Below are 21725 nucleotides of genomic sequence, written 5' to 3'. Positions count from 1 at the left end.
AAATACAAATAGTAAATGTACTCTGAATGCCAATCCTTTTGTACCCTACATAGAATCATAGAGTTGGAAGAGGCCACAAGGGCCATCGAGTCCAACCCCCTGCCAAGCAGGAAACACCATCAGAGCACTCCTGACATATGGTTGTCAAGCCTCTGCTTAAAGACCTCCAAAGAAGGAGACTCCACCACACTCCTTGGCAGCAAATTCCACTGTCGAACAGCTCTTACTGTCAGGAAGTTCTTCCTAATGTTTAGGTGGAATCTTCTTTCTTGTAGTTTGGATCCATTGCTCCGTGTCTTAAGGCAGCCCTGTTCAGGGAAGTTTTTAATCTGTGATATTTTAGTGTATTTTTGGTTTCTATGGAAGCCGCCCAGAGTGGCTGGGGAAACCCAGCCAGATGGGCGGGGTACAAATAATAAATTATTATTATTATTACATACACGTAAGAGGGATGTATCAGCAGCTTTGGGATTCCCAAGCTTCTCAAAAGAAAAAAAGAAAAATCAAATTATAGGGGAAATTATATTATAGGGGAAAAAACTTAACGGGGGATGAGCTCTTAAAAGAGCCCAGTGAAGACTGACCATGCTCATCGGCCATGAAATGCTGTCTTTCATCTAAGGAAGGGAACAAGGAGAAGGAAATGTAATAGAGTATCCTGGGAAAGGGTTCTGCTGAACCTTGAGCAGAAGGCCTTCACACCATAACATTTTTGGTAGGTCCTTGTTGTCATTCCTTCTATTTCCAATGTTCAGGATGGAGTCCTTGCTTCTGCAGCCAAACATAATCCTAGCACAAGGAGGAGGTATCAGCAGTTTGGGGGGCTCTGAGATTAGCAGAAGTGCAAAAGAAGCTTTTGGGGGGACTCTAAGGGAGAGAGGAACCCCCAAACAGCCCAATGACCACTGAGCTTGCTCAGTGTCTACGGAATGACCACTCCCCACATTAAATGGGGGGTGCCCTTTGCGTGGTTGCACACAGCCCCTTAGACCTTCTGCGGCACCATTAGCACAGGCTTGGCTTTGCCTCCCCCCAGGTGGGATACCTGGAGGTCAGTGCCTACCTCAGTCAGTTGCCCAATCCCGCCTGGGGAGGCGTTGCCAAGGTGATCGAGCCAGGTAGGGGGAGGGACCACCCTGCCCACACAATAGGGGGAGGATCTTACCTTGGAATCGTCAGTTGGCTCCAGAGCTTCTCCCACCCTACCCACCCTCAGTTAAGACTTCTTCCCTTTTCTCCACAGGTACGCGGGTGCTGCTACATCAAGGTCGCTGTTGAAGGGCCAGAAAGGAATTCTCCTGCATTGTCAGGCTTGCCTTTCCCATAGCAAAATGTCACAACTTTGGTGACCTTGGCCGGAATCCTTTAGTCTATCTTCCCTGAATGGGGGGGGGGTGCAGCGGTGACCCACGTCCCCTCCTCTTTGCGGCAGCGATATCAGGGTTCCCCATTAAAGGGGTTGTTTGAGGGGAGGCTCAGGCCATACGCCTAGGGGTCGTCATTGCTCTCCCCTGCGACGGTGGCATACCGGGGGTGGGCTCTCTCTGCTTGAACATATGTTCTCCAAAGCCAGCCCACCCCCCCCCCACTGGATAACCCTGATGTTCCCCAGATCCCCGGCGGGGGACTGGGAGCGATAAACGCCCAATGCCTGAGCCAAGGTCTACCCACATCTGAAACATAATAAAGTTGTGGCCAATTTTAATCCCATAGCACATTGTCTTGAGTCGTTATTCCACACGGGGGCCGCCCAGGGTTTGGGGGACTCCGCCAGTCCACGCAATGTAACACTTTTGGGAAAATACAGAAGAATTCAGTGGATGGAAACCTGAATGGGAGCACTTCACATTGCAACCTTTGGTTGCGTGTTTCACTTGTAACACATATCTCCACACATGAAAATCCTCTAAAGTATGTAGGTCCAGGTCATTGTAGCTTTTCCCATGAATAATTCTTTGGCTGTAATTTTGTGATTTGGGTGTGTTTGTGTGCAGAACTCCCAAATCAAGGAAATGATTATCTGGGCCTCCCTAAGTATAATTAATGGACAACGAACACAAACCTTTTGGCTGGCAATGCTTCGTTTTTCTTTTGAAGAAAAAGAAAGGAAGCTTTAATGTTTCCGGTACAAGGAAGAAAACTGTGTGAAAGATAAAGGGCTTCCTCATTGGTTGCTGCAATGAAGATTACAGAGCAATACAAAACAACCTTTTGAATTGCACTAGTTTTGAGACGATTGCTAGTTGGAAAGCATTCTCTCAGAATTCTCAGCAGGGCTGTGTTTCTGATCTGTTTTTCCATTTTTGCACCATAGATAAATCTTTGGATTTTGTCACTAGCATTGCAAATGCTGCTGGATGCGAATTTCTCATTTGCACTCCCCCCTTCCAGTTGATCTTTACTGTGTCTGATTCTGGGGCACGAGTGACACTTTAGTCTCCTTGGGGAAAGGCTAAGCAAGAAGATGACATCAGAACTGGCTCAGGGTGTGAGAAGCCGAGTGACAATAATTTACTCCAAGCTGGAGAAGATTGGTTTTCAGAATGAAAGAAGAACGTTAGATGTATGTGTGTGGGCAACATGATGAAAGTGTAGTTATTTGTTTGCAAATGCAAAAGTAATCCACATCGATGAAAATAATTAGAACTTCTCAGGACATTTTACTGGTAGAAGGGCAATGTTTTCACCCAGTACAGAGTTAGCATATGGGAATCATTGTAGTGACTAAAGCCAAGAGCTCAATGTCTTTTAAAATGTGCTAGACATTAATACAGACATTAAAGATGCAATATTATAATGTCAAAGGTTGGACACCTAATTCAGGAACATCTCTTGAAGGGGCTCAAATCCATAGCTCAATCTGTTGCTGTTTCAAAACACAGCATTTTGAATACTGACCTAGGTGCTAGATAGCATTGCAAATTCTCTTATTTTTAAGGAGCAGATAAGTGAGCTGAAAGAAACAGATACAAAAGTTGAGGGTAGGGTATAGGCAGAATAAGCAAAGCAATCAATTTATCTGTTTATTTAAGCTGTAATCCTGTCATATTCCAAAGATTCAAAAATTCTCCACATGGTTTTAAGTTTTAGCCTCTAAAGTTGTCTGTGCAAACTTGCTTCATTTTTTCGTCAGGGTTGCTGAGAGAGGAGGCTAAAAGAAACATTTCACTGTGTGGACAGCATCTTAAAAAGCAGAGACATCACCTTGCCAACAAAGGTCCTTATAGTTAAAGCTATGGTTTTCCCGGTAGTGATGTATGGAAGTGAGAGCTGGACCATAAAGAAGGCTGATCGCCAAAGAATTGATGCTTTTGAATTCTGGTGCTGGAGGAGACTCTTGAGAGTCCCATGGACTGCAAGAAGATCAAACTGATCCATTCTGAAGGAAATCAGCCCTGAGTGCTCACTGGAAGGACAGATCCTGAAGCTGAGGTTCCAATACTTTGGCCACCTCATGAGAAGAGATGACTTCCTGGAAAAGACCCTGATGTTGGAGAAGATGGAGGGCACAAGGAGAAGGGGACGACAGAGGACAAGATGGTTGGACAGTGTTCTCAAAGCTACAAACATGAGTCTGACCAAACTGCGGGAGGCAGTGGAAGACAGGAGTGCCTGGTGTGCTCTGGTCCATGGGGTCACGAAGAGTCGGACACGACTAAACGACTAAACAACAACAACACTGTGTGGGTAGTGCCATGATATAGTTTAGTCATTAGGTGGCAATGGTCTTACTTGTCTCTTTTTGCTGGTGCTATTCTGTTCTTGTTTAAGACAGGTAGTGCAGATATTGTCTAGCTTCCTAACTATTTGGGCCTTCCATGACAAACCCTACCTTCCCCACTTCAAATGCACAATGAAACTCAAAGAAAACCTCATAGTAATTCTGTCACAAACACCACTTCCTGCTTCTAGAAGCCATTTATGCCTTCAAATTTCTCTTCCCACCGAAGTGTTATGATCTCTTTTTAATGCATTGGAGGGGCGGGAGAAAAAGTTGTTCATGTGGCCTATATTTTTCAAAACATGTTAGGTAGGAAAGATATGGCAATGTGAACCGTCTCCTCTTTGCTCTGAGGCCCATGGATTTTCTCAGCAGATTTTCATAAGTTACCTTTTAATCCTTCCTCATTTTTTTGGTTAAAAAAAAAATCTATTTTTTCTTCTTAGTAGTTTGCTGTACCTCCCTATAGGATTTTTGTATGAATTCCATACACAGACTTGATGTGCCCAATGAAAATCAAGGACAGCTGTTTCCTAAATCTGATCATCCTTTCATTTTTAATATTTTCCAGTAATTAGCTTGTCTACAAGAAATACCATACTCCCCTATAGCACTCTTGAGTATAGTGAGAGAGTGATTGCCTGCTCGTGATCTATGAATTTTTACATCTTACTAACATCCTAAGTAATTATTCTGGAAGCTCTGTTCACCTTTTCCAAGATCATCAATATTACCTGTGTTTGAAAGGAAGCCTTAAGTGAACATCCTGACTAAAGGTTCTCCAATCTCTCTTGCTGTCTGCCTTCTGAATTCAGAAAGCGATCTGCATAGGACCCTTGAGTCCTGTCAGCTCTAATTTGAGACGTTGTAATTTCTTGATCACCTGTTCTGTGGTGATCATAATTTCTTTCTGTCAGGTCCTTCCTCCCTGGAGAAATCTATGTCTGTTTCTGTCATCTAATATGGAATCCCTTTTTTCTTTTCTTTTTGGAAACACTGAGGGAAAGCATTAAAGTAATATATTTAGCAATATCTCTTTCCCTTATTTAATAAATTGTCCCATGTCTATTGACTCCAAAGACAGTAATTATGCAGAGGAGCTTTATTTTATAATCAGCTTGTAATATAATTCTTAGCATTTATACAGCATATTTAGAGTGTTTGCATATCCATTAAATTGTGGAAATGTTTACAACAACTTCGTAGGTAGGTTGATATTATCATCCCCCTATTGCAGTGTGTGTGTGTGTGTGTGTTTGTGTGTGTGTAGCACAGACATTGTGACTTGCCTAAAATGACCTGACGAGTTTATAGCAGAGGCAAGATTCAAACCAGGGATGTCCTCCAGCTCAAGCGCCCATCTCCTCCAACATACTGGCCAGTTATTTGGCCCATAACCAAATGCAAAGACTGAAAGTAATGGTCTTCTCCAGTTTGTTCCTGGAGCCTGTTTCTGGAATATGGAGCCCAGCATGGTGAAAGATGAGATTAGAATTTATAGACCTAGTGGCTGTCTAGAGGTCAATGTACCACATTTGACATTTGAGGTCAATAAGTTTCTCAAAAGATGTGAATCTCTTAAGGGTTACCATTCTTCATCAGTTAACTAATTTTACGGAGTAATTTGTTACGTACATTCTGGGTTTAACCACATATTATATGCTTAATGATACAAATTATTTCTGTTCATTTTCTGATTTCGCTATAAGAGCAACTGGCTGTTCAGATGAAATGAGTCCTACGTGCTGAATAGCATCCTGCTTCTTTTTTTTCCAGTTGCAAAGAATACACTCTTTCAGCTGGAAAGAAGAAAGTCCACCCTAGCTACAATAGGCTTGATTTAGAAAGTTCTGAGCTACATTTCATGGAAAAAACTTAAAGAGTAAATACAATTTTTTTATGATGGCCCTGGTGATTTCAGTGTGGTTTGGCTCCAGTCTTAGAATTTGAATGGAAGAACATGAGCCAAACTATCTAGAAATCAATTTTAATGCTTGATTTGCCATTCCCTCTTGGCAGACTGTAAGGGGTTTTTCCCTTTCTCTGTGCCATGGAAACCCAAATCCCATGTGGGACCACTCTCTAAACCCAGGATTGCTCTCCAGGCTCCAGAAAGCTGGCTCTCAGCATCATCTGCTATTTTCCTCAAGGTGAGCCAGAAGCTGATGTTACATGTCTATGTAGTTTTCATATGCCTGGCCCCTGTTTCTGCTTCTGTTTGCACAGACCACAATATTCTGGCATCCTAGTTCTGAATGCCTTCACCTGGAAGGAAGTTCAACTAATTTTATTGGAACGCATCTCTAAGTAAAGAAGGGGAAATCTCCCTTTGGAAAGCTCACAACTGGACCCAACATAGTGGAACTGTTTCAATCTGAAAATAGTTTGGTTACTCCCAAGTTCAGTTTGAACCCTGTTCTGTCACATGCACAATGATCTCAGTGTGTGGGGGTCGGGGGCCAATTTATCTCCTAGTTTCCCTGCCATTGAGCCTCCACTCCAGGGTTGGGGAACCTTTTCTGATCAGCAGGGCAGATCCTTAACTTCCCACCCCAAATTTGACCGGGGGGGGGGGGCGGCTGCTCAGCTGTCCATCATCTGATGTTGCCCTGATGTCAGATGGTGCTGAGCTTCAAAGCCCTGATCACCTTATAATGAGAAGTGTTTATCTGATGAAGCTAGATGAATAAGAAACAACGAAGAAACATGTTTCACACCTCCACAAACTGGTAAGAAACTGTTTTATTGCTGGAAATCGTTCTGAGTCCTCACTGGAGAAAAGTACCTGGGAAGACTCTCATTTAGAGCCACTTCCACATTGAATCAAAACCAGCTGTTGCCTTATTTTAACAAAATTATTTAGAGGTGGTTGGGGAATACATTTAACACTACTTCGTGCCTCCCTGGCCCATGCCCCCCAAAGATGTTGGAGATCTACTGTGCAGTGCAACAGGATGGAAAGAGCAGTGTTTTCCAGCATATGTGCAACATAGTTTATTTTATCATCTTGCTGTGTTTTAGAAAATGTAGCTCCACAGATTTCCCTGGTGGAAATTGTTTTTAAGCACTATATTGCTGGGGTCTAAAGTGAGTTTCAATAAGATCAATGTTTTTGAAGAAAGTAGGGCTGCCATACGTCTGGATTTTCCCGGACATTACCGGGGGAATTTCCAAAAAGTGGCACTTTGTCCTGGATCTTAGGCAAGTCAATTGAATTTAATTATTTTTTTGCTTTTTTGTGTAGTATTAGTGAGGGAAAGAGTGTGATTCATATATAGAACTTCCAGTTCCAAATATAACAGGGCAAATATATTCATATAGTGTTTCAGTCCTATGCCTGTATTCTCTGAAGTAAGTCCTACAGAGTCCAGTGGGACTTATTCCCATGTATGTATTGGATTGCAGCTTTAAGCTACTCTAACTTGCTACCATTTGCTTATAAATGTGACAAACAATCAGAGGCTGTGGCTACCAGGATTGATGTCATATAATACGCGGAATGGCCCAAAGATAAGGACTTGATCACAAGTCTGGAATTTGGAAATGTGTAGTTTTCTTGCTCTTCTGAAGGCCTCTTTGCAACCTTGGAAGACATTTTTGCTTGCGTAATCTCCACTTTGTCCCACTTTCCATTTGCAGAACAAAATAAGATTGTCCCTTTGTACATCTATAAAGATAGGAAGCTGCCTCAGACCAAGTCAGCCTGTGAAGACCACTAACTTAGTATTGTCTTCAATGAGGACTCATCCACACTTCCACTTCTCCTGCCATTTCCACTCAGGAAAACCCACTCTTCACAGCTGAATCAGAGCAAACGTCAGTTGGGTTTTCCATGCATTAACATTTGCTACGATTGATCATGGACCTTTGACTTTTGCATTGAAGGCATGTGCTATGCTACTGAGCGACAGCCTCTTCTTCAACATTGGATTAATAGATTAGCCCACCACTTGCGTTAACTGATGATGGGTTAATACAAGGCAATCCAGGCAATTCACCCCTCTTTTGTAGAATTAAAATGTGCTTCCCCTGCCCTTTTCTGCTTCCGGGGTACTTTCAGTTCAGTTCTGTGGTTTTGGTTTTTACCTTAATCATTGCATTTGCAAAGGCTCAAATATTTATCTTGCCTTATGAAGGATCATCATAGTAAAGGCAGCGCATTGAAGCTGGTAGAATTTTGAACTTGAAGCTATGTACTCTTGAGAGCAACACGCCCCCCCCCCACTCCCCACATACAGGGACCCTGCTAGCCACACACTTTGGGGCAGAGGTTTGGGATCCCCACAACTCAGGATGCCACCAAACAACCCTGCAGGGTCACATGTATTTTCTCAGCCCCCTGTTATTTACCATATTTTTCGTCCTATAGGACGCTCCGTACCATAGGACACACCTAGTTTTTTGGGGGGGGGGAATAAAGGGGGGAAATTTCCTTTATTTCCCCCCCAAAACCAGGTCGGGGAAACCAAACCAGGTCGGGGAACAGCGGTATGGCAGCGCTCTGCCTCCCTGCTGTCCCCCGAGCTTGTGGGGCTGGCCGATGTCTGCCCAGCGTGCGGGGCGCTCTGCTTCAGAGCTCCCCAGGCTGTGAATATGTGCCCGGTGCAAGGGGCGCTCTGCTTCAGGGCGTCTACGCGCCGGGCGGCAGGCTGCTATTCGCAGCCTAGGGAGCCCTGCGGGAATTCCCGCGGGCTCCCCAGGCTTGCTGATAGCTTCCTGAAGCCTGGAGAGCGAGAGGGGTCAGTGCACACTGACCCCTCTCGCTCTCCAAGCTTCAGAGAAAGCCTGTATTCGCCCCATAGGACACACACAGATTTCCCCTTCATTTTTGGAGGGGAAGAAGTGCGTCCTATAGGGCGGAAAATACGGTAAATACCAGTAATAAAAATAATCATAGTGAAGCAAGGGTGCACTCAGATAATTCAGACTGAGAATGTCTTAACAAAGCATGTAAAAACTTACTGAAGTGACATGTAGACTTTCTGCTGGGGCTGTGCTGTTCCTTCTATTTTTCAACAAAGAGGTGAGCATTTGTAGAATCATCAAGTTGGAGGGCTCCTCAAGGGTCATCTAGTCCAACCCCCTGCAATGCAGTGATCTCAACACACAGTCCCCCATCCAATTTGAAATGTACTAGAGCCTGCTTAGCTTTGCAAATGTGGGAGCAGCTTAATTGCTGCAAGACGAGGAGGTCTCCCTTCATGGTCCTCAGGACAACATACATCAAGCTTAGGCCATATTATCCCACACAACGGCCTAGCAAGGTAGACTGAGAGATAGCGATTGGCCAAAAGGTGCAGTGATTTCCACGGCTGAGCAGAAATTTTTAACCCAGTTCTCCTTGGTCAAAGGCCAACTCTCCTATTCTCCACACTGCACTGGCTCTCCTGTAATGCCAGAGAATTATTATTACTATCTTGATAACATAACAGTTATCATCAGATTCAACAGTGACTAGCTGAAATATAAACAAGACCCCCTCATATATATATTCATGGAGTGCTGGTCTTATGTGTGTATTCCTGAGGACACCATGTCGCCAGGCTACACCAACGTTCACTGCATATCACGGTGCCTGGAATGTTATCAAGCGCTCTAGTTATAGATCACGAATAAAAATGTTCCAGATTGATTCATGTGCAGTTCCAAAATTTGGACCTGTGTTGTGTCACTTGCAATGATTAAAAAAAAAAAAAGCCAACTGTATCTGATTTCTGTGGGTTGCCAGGCTCTGAGTCATGCCACGTTGTGTATTCTGTATTTTGAGTTCCAAAATCTTCATTTTTGCCTTTGTTGTTTGAAGTCGTGAAGTTGTGCGTGCACAACAACCTTCAGTGTATCGTCCTAGGTATTTTTTTAAAGTCTCAACTAAAATAAAATAAAATGATTGGGGAAAAAATATGGAATCCATCTATCTATTCCAGCACCAGCAACCAGAGAATTTTCTGGCTCTTGCTGCCCTCCACAATGAAGGGCCAGTTGGCAGAAGGCACAGGAGCAACCCAGGACATTCTGCGGCCTGTGATGGAGGTGGCAACCCACCATCACCTGTCAGAGCCAGCCAAGTTATTTTTGGCACCTGAGGCAGACAATTCCACATGCATCCCTCTCCTTCACAGCTTCTAAAAATACAATTATAATAAATTAAATAAGTATTAACTTCCTGGCTTTTGTGACATGCAAGATCAACTGCCTGAAGCAGCCGTCTCTCTCTACCTCATAGCAGGGCTGGGCCTACAGGCAATCATTCCTGACTTCCTCTGTTTTTTGGTATGTGGCATAAGGGTTTGATATGTGGCATAATGTTTTCCCCCAGCATCTTGTCCGTGTGATGGCCTCACAGAAAAGAGCTGTCCTGTGAGCAATTGCAACGGGGAGGGGAGAGCCTATAGAAGGCTGCTTCTCCTGGAGCTCAGGGCCATTTTGCCTTGAGAGCTTCCTGCCCACCTATCTGCAGGTTAGAGCCTTCACTGAGCATTTTTGAGTCGCTGGTTGATGGAGCCGGAAAGGATTCCCCCCCTCAACTGCATTGGTACTTGGGTTTTTTTGTTTGTGTGCCTTGAAGGATTAATTACCTGAAGGAGCGTCTCCACCCCCATCGTTCTGCCCAGACGCTGAGGTCCAGTGCCGAGGGCCTTCTGGCGGTTCCCTTGCTGCGAAAAGCCAAGTTACAGGGAACCAGGCAGAGGGCCTTCTCGGTAGTGGCGCCTGCCCTGTGGAACATCCTCCCACCAGATGTCAAGGGGAAAAACAACTACCAGACTTTTAGAAGACATCTGAAGGCAGCCCTGTTTAGGGAAGCTTTTAATGTTTAATAGATTATTGTATTTTAATATTCTGTTGGAAGCCACCAAGAGTGGCTGGGGAAACCCAGCCAGATGGGCGGGGTATAAATTATTATTATTATTATTATTATTATTATTATTATTATTATTATTATTATTCCCTCAGTGAAATTATGGCATTCCTTTGTTTGGCAAAAGAACATTGTTTGAACGAGGGCGGAAATGGCATTGTACATGATCAGCATAGAATAGTGGAGGGCATAAGGGACCCGAGGGGAGAAATGACCACAGCACCCCCCAAGCTCAGGTTGGGGTATCTGGCTGGTTGGAATCTGCACCATGGCAATGTTCAACACTGGCCGACTCCCATGGAATGGGCTTGGGGCAATTCCATCAACGTGGGGGTGTGGAATGATGAACTAATCCTGGCCCCTATGCCAGGCCAACACTTACCCTGCTGTCAATAAATATTTGGCCTGATTTTATCCCATCATTGTTGTACAGTCTGGTTATCTGCTGCTCTCGTGGCTCATATAATGTCCCTGCCTGGGCAACAAAGCGTGTTCTCCAATAAATGAGAGCACGTGTTGCGGTGTGGGCCGCCGGGCCAGGCCTCTGGTTGCCAGGCAGGTTAATAGTTGTTGCCTGGCATTGCGATTGGATAACCGGGTTGCTGGGGCAAATTGTATGTTGCAAATTGGATGGGTGGGACCATAGTCTTTAAATATCAGTGCACTCTGGTTTCTCTTTCTCTTTGCAGAGTGCATCGGATCACCCGCCCGCCTTCTTTTCCGGTTGACCTTGCTTTGCCTGTCATGCGGTCGCCTGCCTTGGCGCAGGGGCCTAGTAGGAATTTTGCCATTTGGTGATTGGCTGTGCCATTTGGTTTTTGCCTACTACTCAGCAATTCGTCACAACTTGTAAGGTTGTGGTTAGGCATTGGTTATAATATGCTGGTGGTGGAGGGGTCAGGCTGGGCCTGCCCCTCCCGTTGCGCTGAAGGGAATTCCGTTAAAGGAATCCTGGGGCTTGCCATGATTTCGTCCAATCCCTGTCATGGGACCAGAGCCGCCCAATCCCTGTTATGGGAATCCTTGTTATAGGACCGGGCCGGCAAGCTTTCGGGGAGCTGCTGGGGTGAGCGGTGTGGGTCCGACGCTTAGCTCAAATGATCCCCAAGTTAGACTTTCCCTTCTACTGGCTACCAATCGGACCTCGGGATGTCAGTTCTGTCCCAGGCGGGGGGACAGATAGTCATAACCAATGTCTAAACAACCACTCACTGATTTTGTATTTTAATAAAGTTGTGGCCAAAATAGTGCCCAAAAAACCTAAACTAAATTACGTGTTATGTGTGAAGTTATTTGAGGGGTGGCCTGGGGACCTACACACGCAACTGCTTCCTCGTTGTTTGACTGGGGAACTATGGCAGAAAACTGAAATAGCACTGTCTTCTTGGTTCGGTTCCTCATACTGAGGAACACCCTTTAGCCAGCAGAATTGTAAGACATTTTAAGGAGACTGCTTCTGTATATACATTACACAGTGAATAAGCTGGCTGGAACAGATTCTTCCAGTTCAACATTAGCCCTTACCATGTTCTCTACTCTAACATTTACATGCAATAAGCCTTAAAGTGAGCATTCTTTATTCAAGTACAGGTGATGCTTACAAGCTATACAGTAGCATATGCAAAGCTAAGCACATATATACCATTTATTAAATTATCAAAGCAAAACCCATCATTAGTCCTGTACACTACAAAGCTATGGAAGATGCAGACTAATGCAAGATGCAGATCTGCTGTTTATAGTGTACATATTGTTAGATCATAGTTTAGCACGCAAATGGTTGCTAATAAGTACATTTGCCCTATAATTACACAAATAATGTATTGGTCTGGCAAAAAAGGTATGATAATATTTAACAAACCTACATTGAGCATATTGAACTTCAAACTTCTAATAAGCTCTGTTCAATACAACAGGATTTACTTCTGAGTAAATGCAAAATATTCAGCTAAGTGTTTAATCTGTGTATATAAGCTTTTCGTAACACTTTGTTTACCATATGTAAGGATTTATTTGATTCTTTTTTTAAAAAAGAAATGTTGTCTTATAAAATTTAAGCTATTTTCCTTGGCATATCTTGTAAGAAGAAAGAAGCATATAAATCGGTGGGCCTTACTTCTGAATGACATTCAGACTGCCAATTTTACTTGTTTGTGGGTTTTGTGGACCATTATTGAAACTATTTATCTGATACTAGATGCAATCTAAAGGAGTTCGACTCTAATTTTCTCTTAGGGCAAAGGGTTACCATTCAATTAAAAGGTCACCTGGAATGTGAACACCTGTATTACTGAGAGCTAAACCTGGCCAGAGCAAGCCAGTATCTTTGAGTAGGTTTCCCCCCTGTCTCTCCTTGCAGTGTTCACATTTACTTTGTGCATTCATACATTTGTCACATATCTCAATTGGATCAAGCTTTCAATCCCCATCTGTTAAATAGGAATAACAGAAACCTGTGAATGAGTAATATAGACACTGTAAAGCATTTTGCAAGCTAAACCACAGTGATGGGGCAAACTCCCCATAGCTTGCTTCAGAATTAAGTTGGCAATTAAGAGCATCACCAGAGAATGCGGAAGCATTTTAAACAATTGTTCTAAATTGGCTTGTAGTGTTTGCTGCACCTTATCATATTAATCGATCATTTTATTGCCCAAGTCAAGGACTTCAATGGCAACTCAGACAGAGCCATAAAGAATGATTTGAGAATCCAATGAGCTAGGTAGGGGAAAACCATGACTTTAAGTGCTATAAGTTCCTAGTTGGAATGCAACTTTACACACATGCAAAATGACTTCCATCAGCAACATATAATTTTTAAGTAACAGTGAGGGAAAAACTGGGCTTGACTCTTCACTTAGCCCAAGTGAGTAGAATTAAGAAATCAGTATTTCCTGGGGATTTCAAACCAGCTCCGATATAACAATGAGGACAGACAGCTTTATTCAGAATGTGCAGAGTGTATCCCTGAAAACTCCAAATCCTGTTGGGTTTTTTCAATATCATGCAAATTTTATACTAGAGTCATCAAATTGCTTTCTTTTGACTTGGCTAGAGCCCATATTGCCTTTTGCAGTGGATATCTTACTTTGATATATCCTCCCCCATGCCAGATTCTCCCTCTTTCGCAGGGGTCAGCAAACTTTTTCAACAGGGGCCGGTCCACTGTCCCTTAGACCTTGTGGGGGGCCGGACTATATTTTGAAAAAAAAACAATGAACCAATTCCTATGCCCCACAAATAAGCCAGAGATGCATTTTATGCATTTTATTACATGAGCATTCTACTCATGTAAAAGCACACTGATTCCCACACCGTCCACAGGCCAGATTTAGAAGGCAATTGGACCTCATCTGGCTCCCGGGCCTTAGTTTGTCTACCCATGCTCATTGCGCTCAAAATAAGAGGTATGTATTCCTTCGTAGGAATAACAGGGACGTAGGAATAACAGGCTGTGGGTTAAACCACAGAGCCTAGGGCTTGCCGATCAGAAGGTTGGCAGTTCGAATCCCTGCAACGGGGTGAGCTCCCGTTGCTCAGTCCCTGCTCCTGCCAACCTAGCAGTTTGAAAGCACGTCAAAGTGCAAGTAGATCAATAGGTACCGCTCTGGCGGGAAGGTAAATGGCGTTTCTGTGCGCTGCTCTGGTTCGCCAGAAGTGGCTTAGTTATGCTGGCCACATGACCCGGAAGCTGTACGCCGGCTCCCTCGGCCAATAAAGCGAGATGAGCGCCGCACCCCAGAGTCGGCCACGACTGGACCTAATGGTCAGGGGTCCCTTTACCTTTACTTATTCCTTCGTAGACAGAGTAGCTGAAAGCCCAATGAGAATGTATTGGAAACATTGGGCTATATTTACACTAACTCAGACTTAGGAGCAAATCATGAGTGACATTAGCCAAATTATTTTAATATGAAGATAAACCTGGTTGTTTTTATTTTAGAGAAAAAGTAGTCACAGAACCCCAATCCGAAGCCAGTCTCAGTTGGGGCCCCGCTCTAGTGTTGTGCTGAAAATAACTTTCCACTCGTGGCGTGTTTTTTCTCCTGAAAGTGCTATCTATTGTAAAAAACACATTTGGCATAAATAGCAGCCTAGAAGAGGTCCCAATTTGAATTGGGGAAACCAATGTAGGATTCTAATTTGAATTACAAGCACATTCCAGATCAGGGCCACAGGACTGGTTTCCTCCTCCAAAATAAAAGCACCCAAGCTAAGTGTGCTCGTTTCAACATGTGACTGCTGTGACATGTAGTTTGGTCTTACTGTCACGTGTAGCATAGCTGTCAACTTACGGATATGAAAATAAGGGACCAGCAGCCTTGAAAATAAGGGATCAGCAGCCAAAATAAGGGACCTGCAGGCTCACCTGTTCCAGGCACTCCAGTCTTCCTGTCCTCCTGCAGTCTGGTTAAACTCATGTTTGTAGCTTCAAGAAAACTGTCCAACCAACTTTGTAACCAGAGGTTCAACTGAATAGAATCTGAATGACATGCACCACAAGACCTATGCAGCCTCAACTTAAGATGGCTCCCCGGCCTGGCTTTGCACTGCAAAGTTTGCAGCAGCATGTGCAACAAAATGGCGTCCAGCATTCAAAAAAACCCCTCAGCTTGCATTAACTAGCCACACACACACACACAGCCTACACCCTTGCCACGAGATCGCCAGTCACCCAGCATTTTAGTCAACCATCTCCTTTCTTTTCCCCCATAAGTCAATTGAAGGAGTCTCCAAAACAAATTCAAAAGCCCCCCCCCGAGATCTCCTTTCCTTTCCCCCCACCATGTGCCCCCACTCCAGACAGACCTTTTCACCGGCAAGGGTGAGTGGGCCGTCGATGACGTATCCATCCGATTCCGATCCGAACACTCAGCACAGGTATGTTCAACTTCTGAGCCCCTCTGAGCTAAAGGCAGAAAGCCCAGACAGCAGTCAAATGAAGCCTCAAGGAAAACCACCGTCACCTCTCCGCTGGGAAGCGCTGAGCAAAGGCGAGTCCCCAGGGTACGCAGCCGATTTGATCAGCACAAGGCATGCAAGCTCCACCCCCCCAGTCGTTCTTAGACTTCTGATTGGGTGAGCAACACAGCCAAGCAACACAGTTGGAGCCTCCCTCCTCCCTGGCCGGCAGGGAGGGAGGGAGGGAGGGAGGGAGAGGACCTGCTTCCTTTGAAATTTAAGGGACATCATGCCAGACTTAAGGTTGTACTATGAAGCCGCAGCTTTCTGCTGGCTAAAAGATTGGCTACTTCTCGAAGACACTGACGTGTTAGATCTGGAAGGTTATAACAATGCTTTTGGTTGGCATGCATACTTGTGGTATGATAAGGTTAAGATCAATAAGGCCTTTAAGAACCATATTGTCAGAAAAGCAGTGTTTAATGTCTGGACAAAATATAAAGACTTACTGGAAAATAAAACTCCAAGGTGGCTCTCACCTTTGGAAGCTAAGGCCCGAAAAAGACCCAATATGGAAGCCTATTGGCCAAAATATTGGGAACTGTTAGAAAAAGACGGAGATAATTGGAAATTGCAGAGTATGGAGAAAATGAAGGATAAAGTGCGAGACTGGTTACACTACGCTCAGATTAAAGAAATTTTTAAAAGTGATAAAAAGCTAGGGTTCCAGGTGGAGAAATCGAAGTTGGAAACAGAATTGTTAGAACCCAAGACTAAGGTACTTTCAAGAATGTATAACTTGCTGTTGAAATGGAATACACAAGACGAAATGGTTAAGTCGGCTATGATAAAATGGGCACAGGATATTGGGCATAACATTATGTTTGAAGACTGGGAAAGGTTGTGGACCACTGGGTTGAACTTTACTGCATGTAATGCTTTGAAAGAAAATGTAATGAAAATGATATACAGATGGTACATGACCCCAGTTAAACTTGCCAAAATATACCATTTGTCTGATAATAAATGTTGGAAATGTAAAGAAAATGAAGGAACATTCTTTCACCTCTGGTGGACCTGCCCTAAAGTGAAGGCCTTCTGGGAAATGATATATAATGAGTTGAAAAAGGTATTTAAGTATACCTTCACCAAGAAACCAGAGGCCTTTCTTTTGGGCATTGTCGACCAGAAGGTGCTAAAGAAGGATAGAACATTTTTCATGTATGCAACAACAGCAGCAAGGATACTACTCGCGAAGAACTGGAAAACTCAAGATCTACCCACACTGGAAGAATGGCAGATGCAACTGATGGACTATATGCAACTGGCGGAGATGACTGGCAGAATCCGAGACCTGGGAGAAGAAAGGATCGAAGAAGATTGGAAGAAATTTAAGATTTATTTACAGAAACATTGCGATTTAATGGAATACTAAGAAGGATGCTTGGTTATAAATAATTGGCCATCACTAAATTGGATCAGAATTTGATGATAAGAGAGATTAAGAGAAACAAAATTTGTAGGAGAATTATTTTATTGTATTTAATAAGTGGTTACAAAATTGAAAATAAGATGATAATTTGCTTGACAAAAACTTATTAATGATGTAAGTGGGAGCGGGGGATGTGAGGAAGTCTAAAGATGTTATGAAATTTTGTAAAAACAAAGTAACGCTGTTTATTATTTTTGTATTTCTTTTATTAAAAACTCCAATAAATATTTATATATATAAAAAAAGAAATTTAAGGGACATCATTTAAGGGACATTTAAGGGACATCCATCAATAAGGGACAGCAGCGGGACATGGCGCTGGAATAAGGGACTGTCCCTCCAAATAAGGGACGCTTGACAGCTATGCGTGTAATTTGTTTTCAAGAGGACATAAGTACAGTTAATCTGGCCTGGCTGTAACTCTTACTGCTGGACTAAACTGACTTCGACCTTACTGAGCTAGGCAGTTTTCTATACGTACTTCATATAGATATACCAATCAAACTATGCCAAATTTTTGCATATCACCTTCTTCCAATTAAAAACATTTTTTCCAGCATTACTTTTTATTGTTCCCTTTGTAGCTCAGGATAATAAGACCAGAGCGTCTTAAGACAGAGACACAGAGAAACCACAAGGCCATCTTCCCTGTTAACCAAAACGCTTTCTCATCTACCAAGTGGCAGAGCAGACAAAAGAGCTTTGATCACTTTCAGTCTCTCTTAACAAGAAGACTTGTTTTAATTATAGAATACCTCAGCTATTACTACACATTTGCCTGGCACAGTTGGCATATGACATCATTACACAAAAGCCTGGGTCCCCCCCTCCCTTGGAGCATTCCAGCCGTAGGTTGTTCTGCTTAGAACTAAAGAAGCAGACTTATTTGCAGCCAAAGGAAGGTGGTGTCTTTAAATTAGAGCCAATAAAAATAAGATAGTAATCCGGAACCATTCCAAAGGAATGACCACAAAGGCAACAGCCACCTAATGAAGACATTTTCCCATTCACTGCTCCATGCATTGGTTTCCGGCAAACGCTTAACAATGCAGCAGAGTTCCCCACTGCCCCAGAGACGTAAGAATACGGTTGAATTTCCCGTAATCCCAAGGCCAACATTAATTTTACAAACTCGTATTGTGCTCTAAAAAGAAAAGGGGAAAAAAAGCATTGCTTTGGGAATGTTTTTCTTTCTGAGCCACTGTGACATGCTGTATGGCAAATACCCTGCGGATTAAAAACCAGATGAGGTCAGTGCCACATGAAAGGAAGGCTGATAGAATCTCATAATCATGTATTTAAGTGTCATAGAGCTGCAACATGATGCTCTGTAAAACTGTGGAGGACTGTATTCCTAATTAACCTGGGTGATTTCTGTCAGCTTCTTCTGTTTCATAAAATAAAGAGTCTTATGTATGCATATCATATGAAATATTACCTTGGAGTAATGCAAGAGGCATTATTATTAATTGCATTACAAGTATATATGACTTGCTCCTTTCCCCGACATAATTATTCTCCTATCTAACGAAATCTTTTTGACACTATTAGCAGTGCAAGGCCAAGGGAAGTGCCACATCCTTCATATTGCCCACATCATTCAAGTACTAGCTCATAGAGGGGTTTTTATATCATATTGTTATAATTGCTTCTCTGATGTACGTCTGCATTTACCTCCATCACAACTGCCATGATGTGACAGGGGCAAAAGCAAGGAAAAAATTAAATGCTAAACTAAAAGCTTAATTATAAATCCTTTTGAACAATAGGTAAAGGTAAAGGACCCCTGGACAGTTAAGTCCAGTCAAAGGTGACTCTGAGGTTGTAGTGCTCATTTCGCTTTCAGGCCTAGGAGCTGGCGTTTGTCCACAGACAGCTTTCCGGGTCATGTGGTCAGCAGGACTAAACCGCTTCTGGCACAACAGAACACTGTGACGGAAGCAAGAGTGCATGGAAAGGCCGTTTACCTTCCTGCCACAGTGGTATGTATTATTTACTTGCACTGTCATGCTTTTGAACTGCTAGGTTGGCAGGAGCTGGGACAGAGCAACAGGAGCTCACCCCGTTGTGTGGATTCAAACCACCAACCTTCTGATCAGCAGGCTCAAGTGGTTCAGAGTTTAGACCACAGCATCACCCACATCCCCTTTGAACAATATATACAGGTGTAGGATAACTGGCCTCATATAACCAACATATTTAAGCCTAATTAGTTAACGAAGGGATTAAGACCACAGAGTAAGCTGTCCTGCCAAGCTTTAGCTGTGTCCACTTCCACTCACCTTGGGAGGAACTAGGTAATCAAGTTTTTGATCTTCCTGGTCTACCTGAGAAGCCCACCGTGTGAAGAGGTTTGAGCTAGTTGCTCTAGCTCAGCAGCATGACTCTCACAAGCCTCTGTTGCGTTCATATACCAATAATTTAGAAATTGTATGGAAAAGCACATGAATCTGACCTTTGGAGAGTTTGTAAGGAAACCATTTTAACTTATTTATTTATTTATTTATTTATTTATTTATTTGATGATAATAATAATAATAAATAAAAATCTTGCCCAGAGCAACACAAAACAATTTACAAACTTTCCGTATTAAAACCCAGTCTAAATCCAGATTGAAATGGATCTATGAAGATAGCAGGCTCTCCACTTCAGACCGTGACAGAGTTAGTGAACTCATCTCACCTGAAGGGACCCATTGCCCTTTAATCACTATGTAGAAATAGCATTTTTCACACAAAATATTTTAACATTAGCTAATTCTTTTGTTAGTGCATTGTCACAGCATCAAAAGCTGGTTTGCATGTCAAAATTGGGTCAGAAAAAGCAAATGGTTCTGCTAGCAGTAGAAAGCTTGGCACTGAAGATGCCAGTGACTTTTATGATCAGCTTGCGTGAGAAAGGCGGGGCTGGGGAGATAAGAAAACAGCACACAATGCTTGCATCTTAAAAGGCACAGATACCTTGGCTGGGAGGCCCTGGGCACAAATGAACTGCATTTGTGACAATCAGCTGGTTGGAAGGGACTGGGTTGAGTCCTTATCACTCTCCTTCACTTGACAGATGATGGGCATGATTATGTGGCCGCAGGCTGCCACAATAACTGTGCTGGCTGCTGTGTGCATGCAAAGTTAGACAGACTGGGGTCACAATCGACAACAGGTAAGGCTTATTAAAAGAATATCTAGTGATGCCTTTGGGTATATAAGACACAGTCCAGCAAAAGTTAGTGATCAACTTTGGTTCTGTTGCTTTCAATAAGTCTAAATTAGGGCCACCTATTTCTGAGTTGTGTGCCCATGTTGGCAGATAAGCTGTGTAGTGATTATTAAACTTAGTCATACTGTAGACTACTGTACCATTTGTTTTTGCAGTTATGTTCTTACTTCTTGGCCGCCCAATGGAGGAATGCTTAAAATCAAATCAAAACTCAACTGATGTACATATTTTCTGTTCCTGCATCTGAAAACCATTGGGTCGATATGCGTGCCTGTGGGAGAACCCATGCAATCAGGAGCTTCTCTGGCATTCACACTGCTGAAGAGGCAAGTTGCTTTTCAATTTATTAATTTTTTAAAAGAGATTGCCTCTTCAGAAGCTGTGATCTCATCCACCATTTCAAAGAGCGCTAGAAGCCACTCGTGTTCCCTGGGCCAGAGATAAAGAACCACTGCTGCGCTCCAAGTTCATAATTTCACAAAGATTTTTTCCCCAGTTGTCAATTATAATTTGCAGGATATAAATTTGTCAGTTGTCAATTACAATTTATAGGATCTAAATGTTGTCTGATATGCAACATTCCATGCTTGGCCTTTCCAGTTGTACCCAGGGCATTAGGGCCGGAATTAGGAATTCATAACTTATTAACTTGGGTAAGATTGGCAGCAATATGATACCATTTTAAATTTGAGACTTTTAGCCCTCTATTTTCACAAGGCTGGAGGGAAGCTTGTTTCTCTAAGCTATGGATTTGGATGCCTCCAAGGCAATCATTCTGTTTTAGAAAAATATTCCTCTGCTTGACGCATCTGTAGGGCAAAGCGAAACTACAGAGCTCTCCAGTCATCTTTATCATGCTCATTTTTCCTCAGAGATTAAGGTGGAATTTATTCAAGCACCAGACATTTTCCCAGTATATTTAGTACAGCTAGCTGAAACAGATAGAAGAAAGAGCCTCAGTTTTCTTATATAATTAGGACTGAGCAGTGATCTGGGTTGTGTAGGGAACTACTTCCCACAGGAAGTTTCTTCTTTATGCATCCCCTTCTAGACAGGTGGTCGTATGCCACTCATTCTAAAAAGTAAAGTAGCTGTTGGTGGAGAACAGTTTAGGATGAAGATGGTCCTCATTCAAGATGGGCTGGAATTTTCTTTTGAAAGGAAGTGGAGGAATGACTCCCACTCCATCCCAGAATAGGTCCTGCATAGTGACCAGTGACCAGGTTCTTTTCCATTTTCTTCACTGGAGCCCAGCCGCTTCCTGCTCTCCCCTTCCCACCTCATCCCACCAAACACAGCATTTTGTTCTGAGAAGACCCAGGGACCCCCACATCTTATGTGACCCCCACATAAGAGTGGCTATTGCAGTTAGCAGTTAGAGGCATTCCTTTCTCCAAACCAGTGGTTTGGGAGAGGATCCAGCACCTTCCAGAAGTCTCAGTGGTCACAACATGGTGGGCTGCCTCACTGAGTCTTGTGGTCTTGGAAGTACTGGTTAAAGTGCTGATTAAAGGACTGGTAGCCACATGGCCTTTTG

The sequence above is a fragment of the Podarcis melisellensis genome (genome assembly GCF_964234715.1).
Source record: "Podarcis melisellensis genome assembly, chromosome: 12".
Classification (NCBI taxonomy): domain Eukaryota; kingdom Metazoa; phylum Chordata; class Lepidosauria; order Squamata; family Lacertidae; genus Podarcis; species Podarcis melisellensis.
Note: the sequence above shows the minus strand (reverse complement) of the source record.